Genomic DNA, 11,470 nt, shown 5'->3' with positions numbered 1-11,470 from the left:
TGTGACATCAAGTTCAAGCGGGGACCGCTTAGGGTGATTATGAAAGTTTGTCTCCAAAGATAATAGGAACAGGGGTAATCAGGAAAGGCCAGAAGACCCAGAATTGTCATCTGGACTTGGGAGGAGGTGAGGAGACTGGTCATCACCATAGTGAGAGGTTTTCAGTCTTAAAAGTACAGATCAGGATCCCACATGGCGGGTAAAGAAGGGAACAATGCTCTGTTTCCCAAGTTTTGGATGTTAGAAAACCCATTACAATACACAATTTCAATTCATCCTTGTATAAGTACTTTATATAGTACCAGAAACACCGTGGAAATACCATCAATTTCTGTGGGTATTAGTTCAACCTGAGAAGAGATTTTGATGTCTTTGACTCTAAAGATAATAATTTTTACTCAGTGGTTATCTTTTTATACTTATTTTCTTTATTTTTTGGCTTTGAGAAATGAAAATAGTTCTAATTTTTTGATTACAAAACTAATGTATTCTTATTATAATTCCAACAGTACATTAAATGTGTAATGGAGAACTTTTAAAAATCATCCATAATTCTATTACCAAGTCTTAACATTTTGGTGAGTATTTTTTTCAATCTCTATCACTATATACGTATATACATATATAATTTTAACAATTATAAAGACTCAATACATAATAATTTATAGACTACCTTTCTTACCTTTCAGTACATTGTTGATTCATTTCCTGTAAGTATTGTTGCATACAATTGTATTTTATGCCTATTTAGCATTTCATTTTATCCATTTACCATTCTTGAGTTAGACATTCCAAACACATATTTGTGCATTTATCTGATTACTTAGGATATACTCTTAGACCAGGAAGTTTGAGTATCAAAGTCGCTCTTCATTTTCTTAGTAAAGTTTCCCATAAAATTTCCCAAATCGATATTATTATGATAAGGAGTAGGTAATTATACACATCTAAGCACACACAACTAATAAGAGAGAATTCTCATTGACCAGTGAAGTGGTGTCCTTGTGGCTTCAGTTTGATATCAGAAGAAACCTGGGAGGAGATAAGTCAGTGAGTGACCATTATGAACCAAAGGGAGTATAAAATAGCATCCCCTGTTTGAATGCACTTCCTTTTTACAAAACAACACACCTTAAAAATTCCATCCTATTAACCTCATTTTTGTATTCCCTTTATTATTAACACTGCAAATGCATTCACTAAAGGACTAGTATATGCATGTATATGAGAAATTAAGGAAAAGTGACGTGTATCTCATATCTCTCAGTAACTCCCTCCCTTGGAGGAAATTCATCCTAGATACCGGCATAACTGCTTTGGAATCAGCATTAGGATTCCACAGGATTGCAGAAATCACTGATGCTGAAAACAATCCAAGTGGACTTGTGAAAATGAATCCTTTTTGTACTGTTCTTAGCTGCCAAACTGTGCTAGAAACCCATGGCTACTCTCCAGGAATGTAAAAAAGTGAAGCTGTTTATTCGTGGGGCAGGGACAACCTCTGAATTTTCTGGAGGGCCCCAACCAAATTTCCCCCACCTGCCTGACTGGGTGCTGGGCTTTATGTTCTAAAGCATAGTGTCATGTTGCATGGCTTAGTTCCTCTAGCACCTTCTCCTAGAAATTCCTTTACTCTTTAATGTTTGGAACGTCTTTGTTCATTACATTCTTCTCTTCCAAAACTAACAAAAAAGAATCACTTAACCTTCTTGATGTGATGTCCTTGAGATATTTGGGCACATTTCTCTGTTACTGGACATTTTGAGGCACAAGTCATGTGTCAGTGCCAACATGTCAAGGTTCAGTGCAGTGCTTTAAAGCCTGTGCTCACAGGGAAGATAACCCATGTTATGTTAAATGAATAATAAAAGACACCAGCACAGGACCTACAAAAGGCTAGGGGAGCATGTCTAGGATGGGAGCGTGTTTTCAGTTCATTAAATTTACACACACACACATTCACGCACACACAGAGTTAAAGAGAGAACCATGTTTTCAATTCAAAGAGGATATTTCTCAGTTCTGTATGCTTACTGTGAAGTCTAGGCTTTTGTCAACGTATAAGTTTATCTTACTTAGGGTTAATAGGTAATATGAGAGATAACCATCAATATTATTCAGTGTTTTTTGAATCATAGGGAAGAACATTATTTTATCAGAAAATATAAGTATCTTCTGAAAGGATAGTGTTATTGGATCCATGTATATGGGCAATAGACAACAAAAACAATACTTTCCTTAAGAGAAAATTAAAAAAAAAAAATCAGACACCTTTACAGACTTGGACATAATATCTCATTTTTCTGTTCAGATAATACTGTGAAAAAAGTAGCATAATATAATGTTCTTCTGATCTGAGGTATTTCAGAGTTAAGTCAAAGCATCTTGAAGGGCAGGAAGGAGATGAAGATGCCATGTCTCAAACACCTGCGTCAAATGCCCTGTGAGAGGCAGGGCACAGAGGTCCTCCATGTGCCGACGGACCCGGAACTCAAGTCCATACTGTGCCCCCAAAATTATCCTCTTACCTTAGAAAAGTTACTTAAATGATTAAAGTACAAAATTGAGGAAATAGTCTACTGATCTCGTAAGGTGCAACGCATGCTTGACACAGTACTTCACACATAAAATCAATAAATACTTAGGCTTACTATTATTAGCTATTGTTCACATAATATTGAAATAGTACGTTGGGTTTGGGGGGCCTGCGCGGGTCCCGGGGTCAGACGGCCCGAGCAGGTCCAGAGTCAGGCGCGGCATCCCCGGCCCGGCCATGGTGCAGTCTTGGTACTTGGTTGAGTCAGCCGACAACCCGCGGTGGCTCTACCACGCGCAGCCCGCGCACCCCGTCGACCTGGAGCAGCTGCGCAGGCTCGGGGTCCTTCACTAGAAGCTGGATGCTGACAAATATGAGAATGATCCAGAATTAGAAAAGATCCGAAAAGCGAGAAACTACTCCTGGATGGACATAATAACCATATGCAAAGACAAACTACCAAATTATGAAGAAAAGATGAAGATGTTTTACGAGGAGCATTTACACCTGGATGACGAGATCCGCTACATCCTGGACGCCAGTGGGTACCTCGACGTGAGGGATAAAGAGGACAGGTGGATCCGCATCTTCAGGGAGAAAGGAGACATGATCTCTCTCCTCGTCGGGATATACCACCGCTTCATGCTTGATGAGAAGAACTGCCTGAAGGCCATGCGGCTGTTTGTGGGAGACCCTGTGTGGACCGCGTTCAACCGGCTGGCTGACCACTTCGAGGCCCCTGGGCAGCACCTGGAGTTTCTAGCGCAGACGGCCTAGCGGCGCCCTGGGTCATCGCACACCCTGGCCCTCCTTGTGAAGGTTCCGGACGTGATGGCAGCAGAAAATCTGTCGTATTCTCCTTGCTTTTGTGTTGTAGACTTGAGGTTAGGTGAGCTTTCCTCTGCAAGATTATTTGATCAGAATACGTTTCAATGGAAGTAGCTATAGAACCGGTTTGTACATGGAAGCACCTGTGGAAATCTGGGCAAATCCATTCATTTTCTCCCATTCAGGATCAGTGGTCAGTGGCCCTGTGTCAGCTCGTGGCTTCAGCTGTGACTTGGTGAGTTTCAGCTCCCTAAACGCAGCCACTTGGCTGCCCCCATCTGGACCCGATTCTTGGACTTTAAGCGGATACTAGGTGAGGCCATGCCTGCTTTGTGCAGAGGAGTGACAGTGGATGACAGGACTGGGCAGAGAGAAGATGCTTTTCTCCCAAAACACGGAGGAAGCTGGGTGGAGGTGCCGTGGGGGACGAGCTGGCATGTTAGGGGGACCCTTGCTTGATTATGCCACTTTCTTGTTCAAAATAAAGTAGCTGCCTTCATGTTAAACAAATAAAATAAAATAAAATAATACTTAAATGCTTACTTATACTTGCGTTGTTGTTCGTTGTTCATTTCTAGTAAAACAATTGAGCCATGTGAGCATTTAGGTAGCCAGTGAGGTCAGAGCTGGGATCTCAACCTATCAGGATGAAATCAAACTGCATGTGGTTTCCATTGCCTCTGGCTGCCTCTGGCTAGACCAGAATGCCTTTGAGGGGAAGAAACCTGGAATTTGTAAACACTGAAATAGACTTTAAGCTGAAGGACAGATGGAGTGAGGAATTTGAAAACTGTCTTTTTACTTCCCTTCGCATCTTAAGATTCAAGGAGCTCAGAACTATTTGACAAGCCCAAATAGTCAAACAATCCTGAGAAAGAAGAACAAAGCTGGCAGTACCACACTTTCTGATTCCAAGCTATATTATACAGCTATGGTAATCAAGACAATACAGTACTGACATAAAACTAGACACATAGATCAATGGAACAGAATCAAGAGTGCAGAAATAAGCCCATGCATATAAGGCCAGCTAGTATTTGGCAAGGGATCCAAGAATGCTCAGTGGAGAAAAGGCAGCCTCTTTAATAAAATGGTGCTGGTAAAATTGGATATTCACATGCAAAAGAATGGAATTAGACCCTATCTTATACCACTCACATAAATGAACTTGAAATGGATCAAAGACTAAAATGTAAGACCTGAAAGCATAAAACACCTAGGATGAAACAAGAAAATAAACTCCTTGACATGGGTATTGAAAATAAATTTTTGGATTGACATCTAAAGCACAGGCATCATAATAAAAAATAAACAAGTAGGACTAGTCATTTCTTCACGTATGGTTTCCCACAGCTGAGTGTCTGTTTCAGGAAAATCACACTGCGATGGTCAAACTCCCTTACAGCTAAAACCCGCAGCAACATAAGCAACATAACAAAACTTTGAGAATTACTGCTGTCTTATCTGAATAGATCTAAGGTTTGTAAGATGGACGGGAGAAAGCGCTGAAGATGGCCCGTGCATTGCCATTCTTCCTTAACAAGCATTGTGACCTGGCCCATCATTTCCCAGGTCAACAAACCACGAACCAAGGTTCTAACAATTTGCTTGATTTCTACTGATAGTTTCCACTCCCCCCCAACTTTTTTTTCTATTTCTTTTCTTTTTTTTTAAAGCTCAGTGTGGTATGCATTTCAGAAACTGTTGTCTAGAAGAAGTCTGAACCTACTGCCCACACAGGGCAGTTCTCAGCACTAATTGTTACTAAGAGACAAGCCTGAGTCTGGCTGCCAGTTTGGTAATAAAGTCCTCCTGCCAGGAGTAGGTGAACATAACCAGGTCAAAGTTAGGACAGCTGTCTTTGCACCTATTCCCCTGTGTTTAGCTCTAAGCACTTCCTCATTCTTTCTTATTAAGAGGCAATAAGGGGAGAACCACTATTACCCAGTTTGGCATAAAATTCGGTTACATTGTTTCTATTGATTCCCATGGACTTTCCTCAAATTCCATGAAAATGTCCACTGGATGCTCATCCTTCCTTATCCAGGAAGCCCATGTTTCTCTCAGCACCACCCTCTATTGACAAAAGGGTCAAGACCTATGAAAGTCTTGATGTTTTACATTGTTTTCAAATTAACTGCCACAGTTTCATTGGTGCTATTAGAAGAAACAAGAGTTCTGTATCAGAGACAAATGATTTTATTACTGCAATGATGAGAGCCAGAACACCAGCTTTTTTCTTTGCTTTGCACTGGTTTTTCCAGCCCCCAGTCCCACAGTGACATAAAGAACAGCAAGTGGCATCTTCACCCATAGTAAATTATATTACAGGAGAACAACTGGAATTATTTGTTATGGGAACTAAGCATGCCTACCCTTCGCTTTGGAGGAAGACGTCAACTTTATTATATTAGACATTATGCTTGCTTATCCGTTGCTCTGGGGAAGACGCTATCTCTGTCTTCTAAAGCTCTCCACTATACAAATACTCTTGAAAAGATAGTGTTGAGCAAAAGACAACCAATGCTCTGAGAAAACCAGAGATTTATCTCCAAACAGTGTACAACCGTTTTCTTCTTTCTGTTTTGTTGAGATAATTTGTGTTTGACATCAAAATGTAATCATATGGAAGGAGAAAACTATGACAATTTTTAGGTTGAAAAGATCTGTTTTATCACATTATATTTTTCTATATTCTGAAGAACAATGTTTTCCCCATTTGTTCAAATGCAAAATTTTTGATATGATGTAGAAGAGATGAATAGTCATGGAAGAAACCTGCACCCAGAAGTTAAGGCAGCTGAATCATAACTTGTTGCACATGGACACTGTGTAAGAACATTAAAAAGAATTGTCATCTGTATTCTTGATTCACAGAAAGCCCCACAGAACATCATACCATAGATTAACATCTGTAACTACTACTTTTTTAAAGTTATTCTAACTGTAATATGTTATTGCTGCCAACTCAAATAAGAGTGTAATAACTTCAGGATATTATATGTAATCCCCATGGCAACCAAAACAATTTTACAGAATATACAGTAAAGGAAATAATAAGGTTATCAAAACATGTCACTACAAAAGAAATCAACCACAAAAGTAGTCAGGAATGGTGGAAATGAGGGACAAAAACACTATAAGACATACAGAAAACAAATGGCATAATGACAGAAGTAAGCTCTTCTTTATCAGTAAATACTTCAAATGTAAATGGATTAAACTTTCTAATAAAAAAGCAGATATTAATAGAATAAATGGAAAAAAATGATCTAAATATATTCTGTCTACAAGAGACTGAATTTAGATATAAAGACACAAATAGGTTGAAAATGAAAGGTTGGAAAAAGATATTTCATGTAAGTAGTAACCAGAAGAGAACTTGGCTAGCTATACTAATCATAGACAGAATAGACTAATTTAAACCCTGCAAGATACATTTTGACCTTTTAATTTCCATACCTATAGAATGATAAGTTTTGTGTTGTTTTAAACTAGGAAGTTTGTGTTAGGTGATAGTTGGTAATATCAGCAATAGGAAACTAATTTTAAAAATGCACATAACTCTGCAATTATCTCAAAAAAAAGAATGTATATAAATTCATCCTGTAAATCAACCTATATTCTAAGATCTAGAATAGCAGGACCAAATGTTTTAGAAGAGGATTTTAAACAAATTATTAAAAACCAGACCATTTTGACAGATTTTAATTTTCCTTTTATCTTTAATCTCCATTATTTAAGATTGACTTTCTAATTATCATTATTATCTAATATAATCATATAATAATTATTTTAATATAATAATATAATGTCATTATATAATAATTATTAATATAATATGTTATATATAATTAATACATAATATAATATATAATATATATATAAATATATATAATTAATACATAATATAATATAGAATATATATAAATATGTTATATATCATAATATACAAATATATATTATGAAATACACATAATATGTATATTAATGCATATAATATATATACATAGATTATATTTTATATATGTATATATGTATGTATATACTATATGTATATATGTATATTATATGTATATAATATACATATATTATACGTATATGTATATATGTATATTATACGTATATAATACACATATATTATACGTATATGTATGTATATGAATATTATATATGTATATAACATATATTATGCCTATATTATGTATTATATATACATTATATAATACATATTATGTATAATTTAAAATATATAATATATAAAATATGTATTATATATTATGTATATACATATAATATATATAATATATAATATATATATTAATATAATATGTATCATATATTATATATCATATATATTATCTTATATATTGTATATAATGCATAATATTAATTTTAATATTAATATACTTTATATATATGTTATATATTCTATATTATGTATTATGAAATAATATATATTTATATAAAATATATTTATATTTATATAAAATAAATATATTATAAAAAATATATAGTGATTATTTTAAAGTCCTTAAAGGAAGTATATATTTCATGGAATCGTCTACATGAGAAATCAAGACTGTATATTAAATGAAGAAACTTAAAAATTATGTACTTAAGGGAGAGCTTAAATGATCATATAAATCTTAGAATAAATCTATTATATTTTCTATTTTTTATTTATTACAAAAATTTAGTAGAAGAGAAACTATATTATAGGCACATAATTTTGTAGATTTTTCCTGATTAAAACACTAAGAAAGAATACCCTTCCTTATAGAGGCTCAGAAGATGACAATATAAAGCCTGTTTCCGTGAGTTCACTTGATGTTTCAGAATGAAACCTCTCTAAATTTTTAGCCAGCATACAGATTAGCTCTTTTATGTATTTATTTGCTTACCTATTTTTTCCCCTTGTGGTTGGGAAGCCTTACCCTGTAGGGTAGAGTCTGTTTTGTCTAGTTAAGCATCTTAGGACAACCGACACATATTATATTGCTACATGCAGAAAACTTCCTCCCTGGGTGTGCTTTAGGGTCTTTTTGGATCTTCTGTTTCCTAGTTTCACTGACACCAAAGCAGCTATGGGAGCCACACTCTCTTGGTTCCCCCAACAACTTATAGCTCTGGAAACTATAATTAGGGAGGAAGGAAGGAAGGAAGGAAGGGAGGAAGGGAGGGAGGGAGGGAGGGAGGGAGAGAGGAAGGGATGAAGGGAAAAACAAAGAAAGGAAGGAAGGGGGGAGGGAGGGAAGGGAAAGGGAAGGAGATGGAGGAAAGTTGAGGGAGGAGAGAAAGACAGACAGACAGAGACAGAGAAGGAGAAATGTGTCACTGCAGAGCCCTGATGTAGAGAGAATGCAGTGGTATTTCTTGTTGCAACCAGGACTGACAGCTGGCCTTAGTCTCTTTAGGGATGTAAATGCAAGTTATTTCTGTGGCATATAATCCCTACAACCCTCTGCTCTGTTCAACCCAAGGATTCCTTTAGTCCCTGTCTTGGCAGAGTTCTTAATGACAAATCTAGGTACTTGCTTAATTTGTCTCTGAAAGCTCTTTGCTCAAGCACAGACACCAATTTGTATCTGTACCAATGCCAAATTGGTGGATCCTTCACATAGGCAAAGTCTTTCATTTAGACCGTAAATATTTATTGAGCCCCTACTATGTGCTTGTTAGGGCTCTGAGTGATGGGGATACAGCATGAGCCCAAATTACTCTTCTTACAGAGTTTGTGTTCCAGTTGACACATGTATCTCTACATAGTTTTTGTCAATATTGTTTTTGTGTTTAATGGGAAGTTCATCATTATCAGGGGCACTGCATAATCAGCTTTACTTCAGACACAATGAATAACCTTGAATTAAAAAGCAAAGCGGTATTTTATTGAGTAGCTTTTTTTTTAACAGTAACTGTGCTAAACTTTTACAAACAATTATTTAACACTCAAAACCAGTATTTATTAACTTCCTCGCTTTATAGAGAAGGAAAGTGATTCTGAGACAGGTTAAGAAACTTGCTCAAGAGTAAAGGGTAAGTGATTAGTAGGAATTCAAACTCAGTGGACAAGATTTGAGATTTGGCTCTTTGCACCAGAGGTGACTATGCCCCCAGATTGTTGCTCAGTTTCACAATGTATTTGTCTTTCTTTCTCTACTCTCTTGTATACACTGTGATTGATTTGTAGGGATCTATTTATTACCCTATGTTCTTTTTGATGATGTATCTAATTGCTCAAATGCAAACACAAACTGACTGGATTAGTAAGAAGGCACCTAAACTCAGTGAACGCTCAGGGACCATTGGGATGAATTCAGTGGGGTGGCACCCTCGTATACCTATCTCTCTGCTTCCCTCTTGGTAAAAATGAGTCTCTTGAGGAGAGGAAATTTTGGATATGTCCCTGGAAAAAGATGTGGGGAGAAGGAAGCATCTTTATGTAAATTCAAACTATTGCTACTTCTGGGTGGATTAAATGAACTCTTAGTTTTTTTTTTTAAGTCAAAGGCTTTTCATCGTATCAGATAGGAAGTATCTAGGAGATTTCTGCTAGGTTATGTGAGCAGAATATATGCTACTTGTGCCTTATGTTCTGGTCCCCTTTCTTTATATGAAGAGCTATATTCTTCATATAAGCAGACAGGCAAGTCCAGAATATGTTCTCAGGGCATTATTTAAAACTTTTCAGTTGACTTCATTGCAGTGCTAATTACAATAGTCATGACATGGAAGCAACCTAAATGTCCATCTACAGATGAATGGATAAAGAAGATGTGGTATATATACACAATGGAATATTACTCAGCCATAAAAAAGAGTGAAATAATGCCCTTTGCAACAACATGGATGGACCTAGAGATAATTATACTATATATATATACACACACACACATATATATACATACATACATACATACATATATATATATCTGAATAACTTTGCCATACACTTGAAACTAACACAACATTGGAAACTAACTATATTTCAATTAAAAATAAAACACTTTTCAGTTGAAAAAAATTGTTAGTATACTAGTGGAATAAAACAGGAAGCAATCCCAAATGGTTATTGGACCTATGATAAAGCAAGTAAAAGGTAGTTAAGATGGCAAAGAAAGTAAGGCAAGATTCTGGGCACTCTGAAAATGTAGAAAAAACTAAAATAACCCATAACAATTCTTATTTTTGTGGAGACAGCCCTTATGTTCACAACTTGATTGCTAAATGACACAAATAATACGTGACATAGTCAAAAACAATATGGAGAGTCAGACTGAGCATTATCTCAATAGACTAAAAGTTCCAGAATCTATTTTATATTTTCAAAGGAACCACGCTGATATTTGAGAATGAAAAAAAAAAAAAAGACAAATTTGAAATGCATTCATTCGTATAGAAACTAAATTGAAATATACAAAATAGAAAAATGAAATTCAGATTGTATTTATTTAAATCTTAATCATTGATTGTTTTTAAATTCTAAATTAAAATACTGTTTCAAATTCTTTGGTATTTTAAAAACTAGAATACTAAACATACAGGTTTCCTCTGCGATCAGAAAGTAGGGTGTTCCTGGGAGAACTTCCATGAGCCCAAATGATGTAAAGCAAAGAAGCAGTTCCCTTAGGACACATTTTGCTAATGGATGCACAAAATAAGTTAAGATAAAGTGGAGATGCTCACACAGTTCAAAGCAATGGTGGCTGGATATCGAGATGCTGAGTGTAGTTCCCAGGGAAGGAGCTTGACTGCTCCAGGTGTGGGTGTCAAATCAAACGATGAACAATGTTATTTTCACATTTCACTTTTTTTCATAAAAGTGAAATCCTCTTTGGATTTAGTCTCCTTAGCAAAAACAGGTACTTTAATAAAAGTAGGTCCCTCATAAAAGTGAGGTGGTGTAAAGCAAACTTTCAAAAAGTGGGCGTTACCTGTATTACTTAGAAAAACCAAAATCACATATTCTAAATTTTGAACTCAAACTGACAGTACAGGGCTTGTAAAAATAGCTAATATTCTCAGTCAGAGATTGTCTTCTAGGAAATTCTTACATTTAATTTCAATAACAAGTAAAATTAAATGCAATAAAATCAATTAATAAGG

At 35.7% G+C, this 11,470-nt stretch overlaps 1 pseudogene; it reads left to right on the top strand.

Moving 5' to 3' along the window:
• Nucleotides 1-2,590: 2,590 nt before the first annotated feature.
• LOC118900986 lies at nt 2,591-3,932 on the top strand (annotated as a pseudogene).
• Nucleotides 3,933-11,470: the final 7,538 nt, after the last annotated feature.

The sequence above is a fragment of the Balaenoptera musculus genome, chromosome 9 (genome assembly GCF_009873245.2).
Source record: "Balaenoptera musculus isolate JJ_BM4_2016_0621 chromosome 9, mBalMus1.pri.v3, whole genome shotgun sequence".
Lineage (NCBI taxonomy): Eukaryota > Metazoa > Chordata > Mammalia > Artiodactyla > Balaenopteridae > Balaenoptera > Balaenoptera musculus.
Note: the sequence above shows the minus strand (reverse complement) of the source record. Positions and strands in the feature narration are given on the sequence as shown.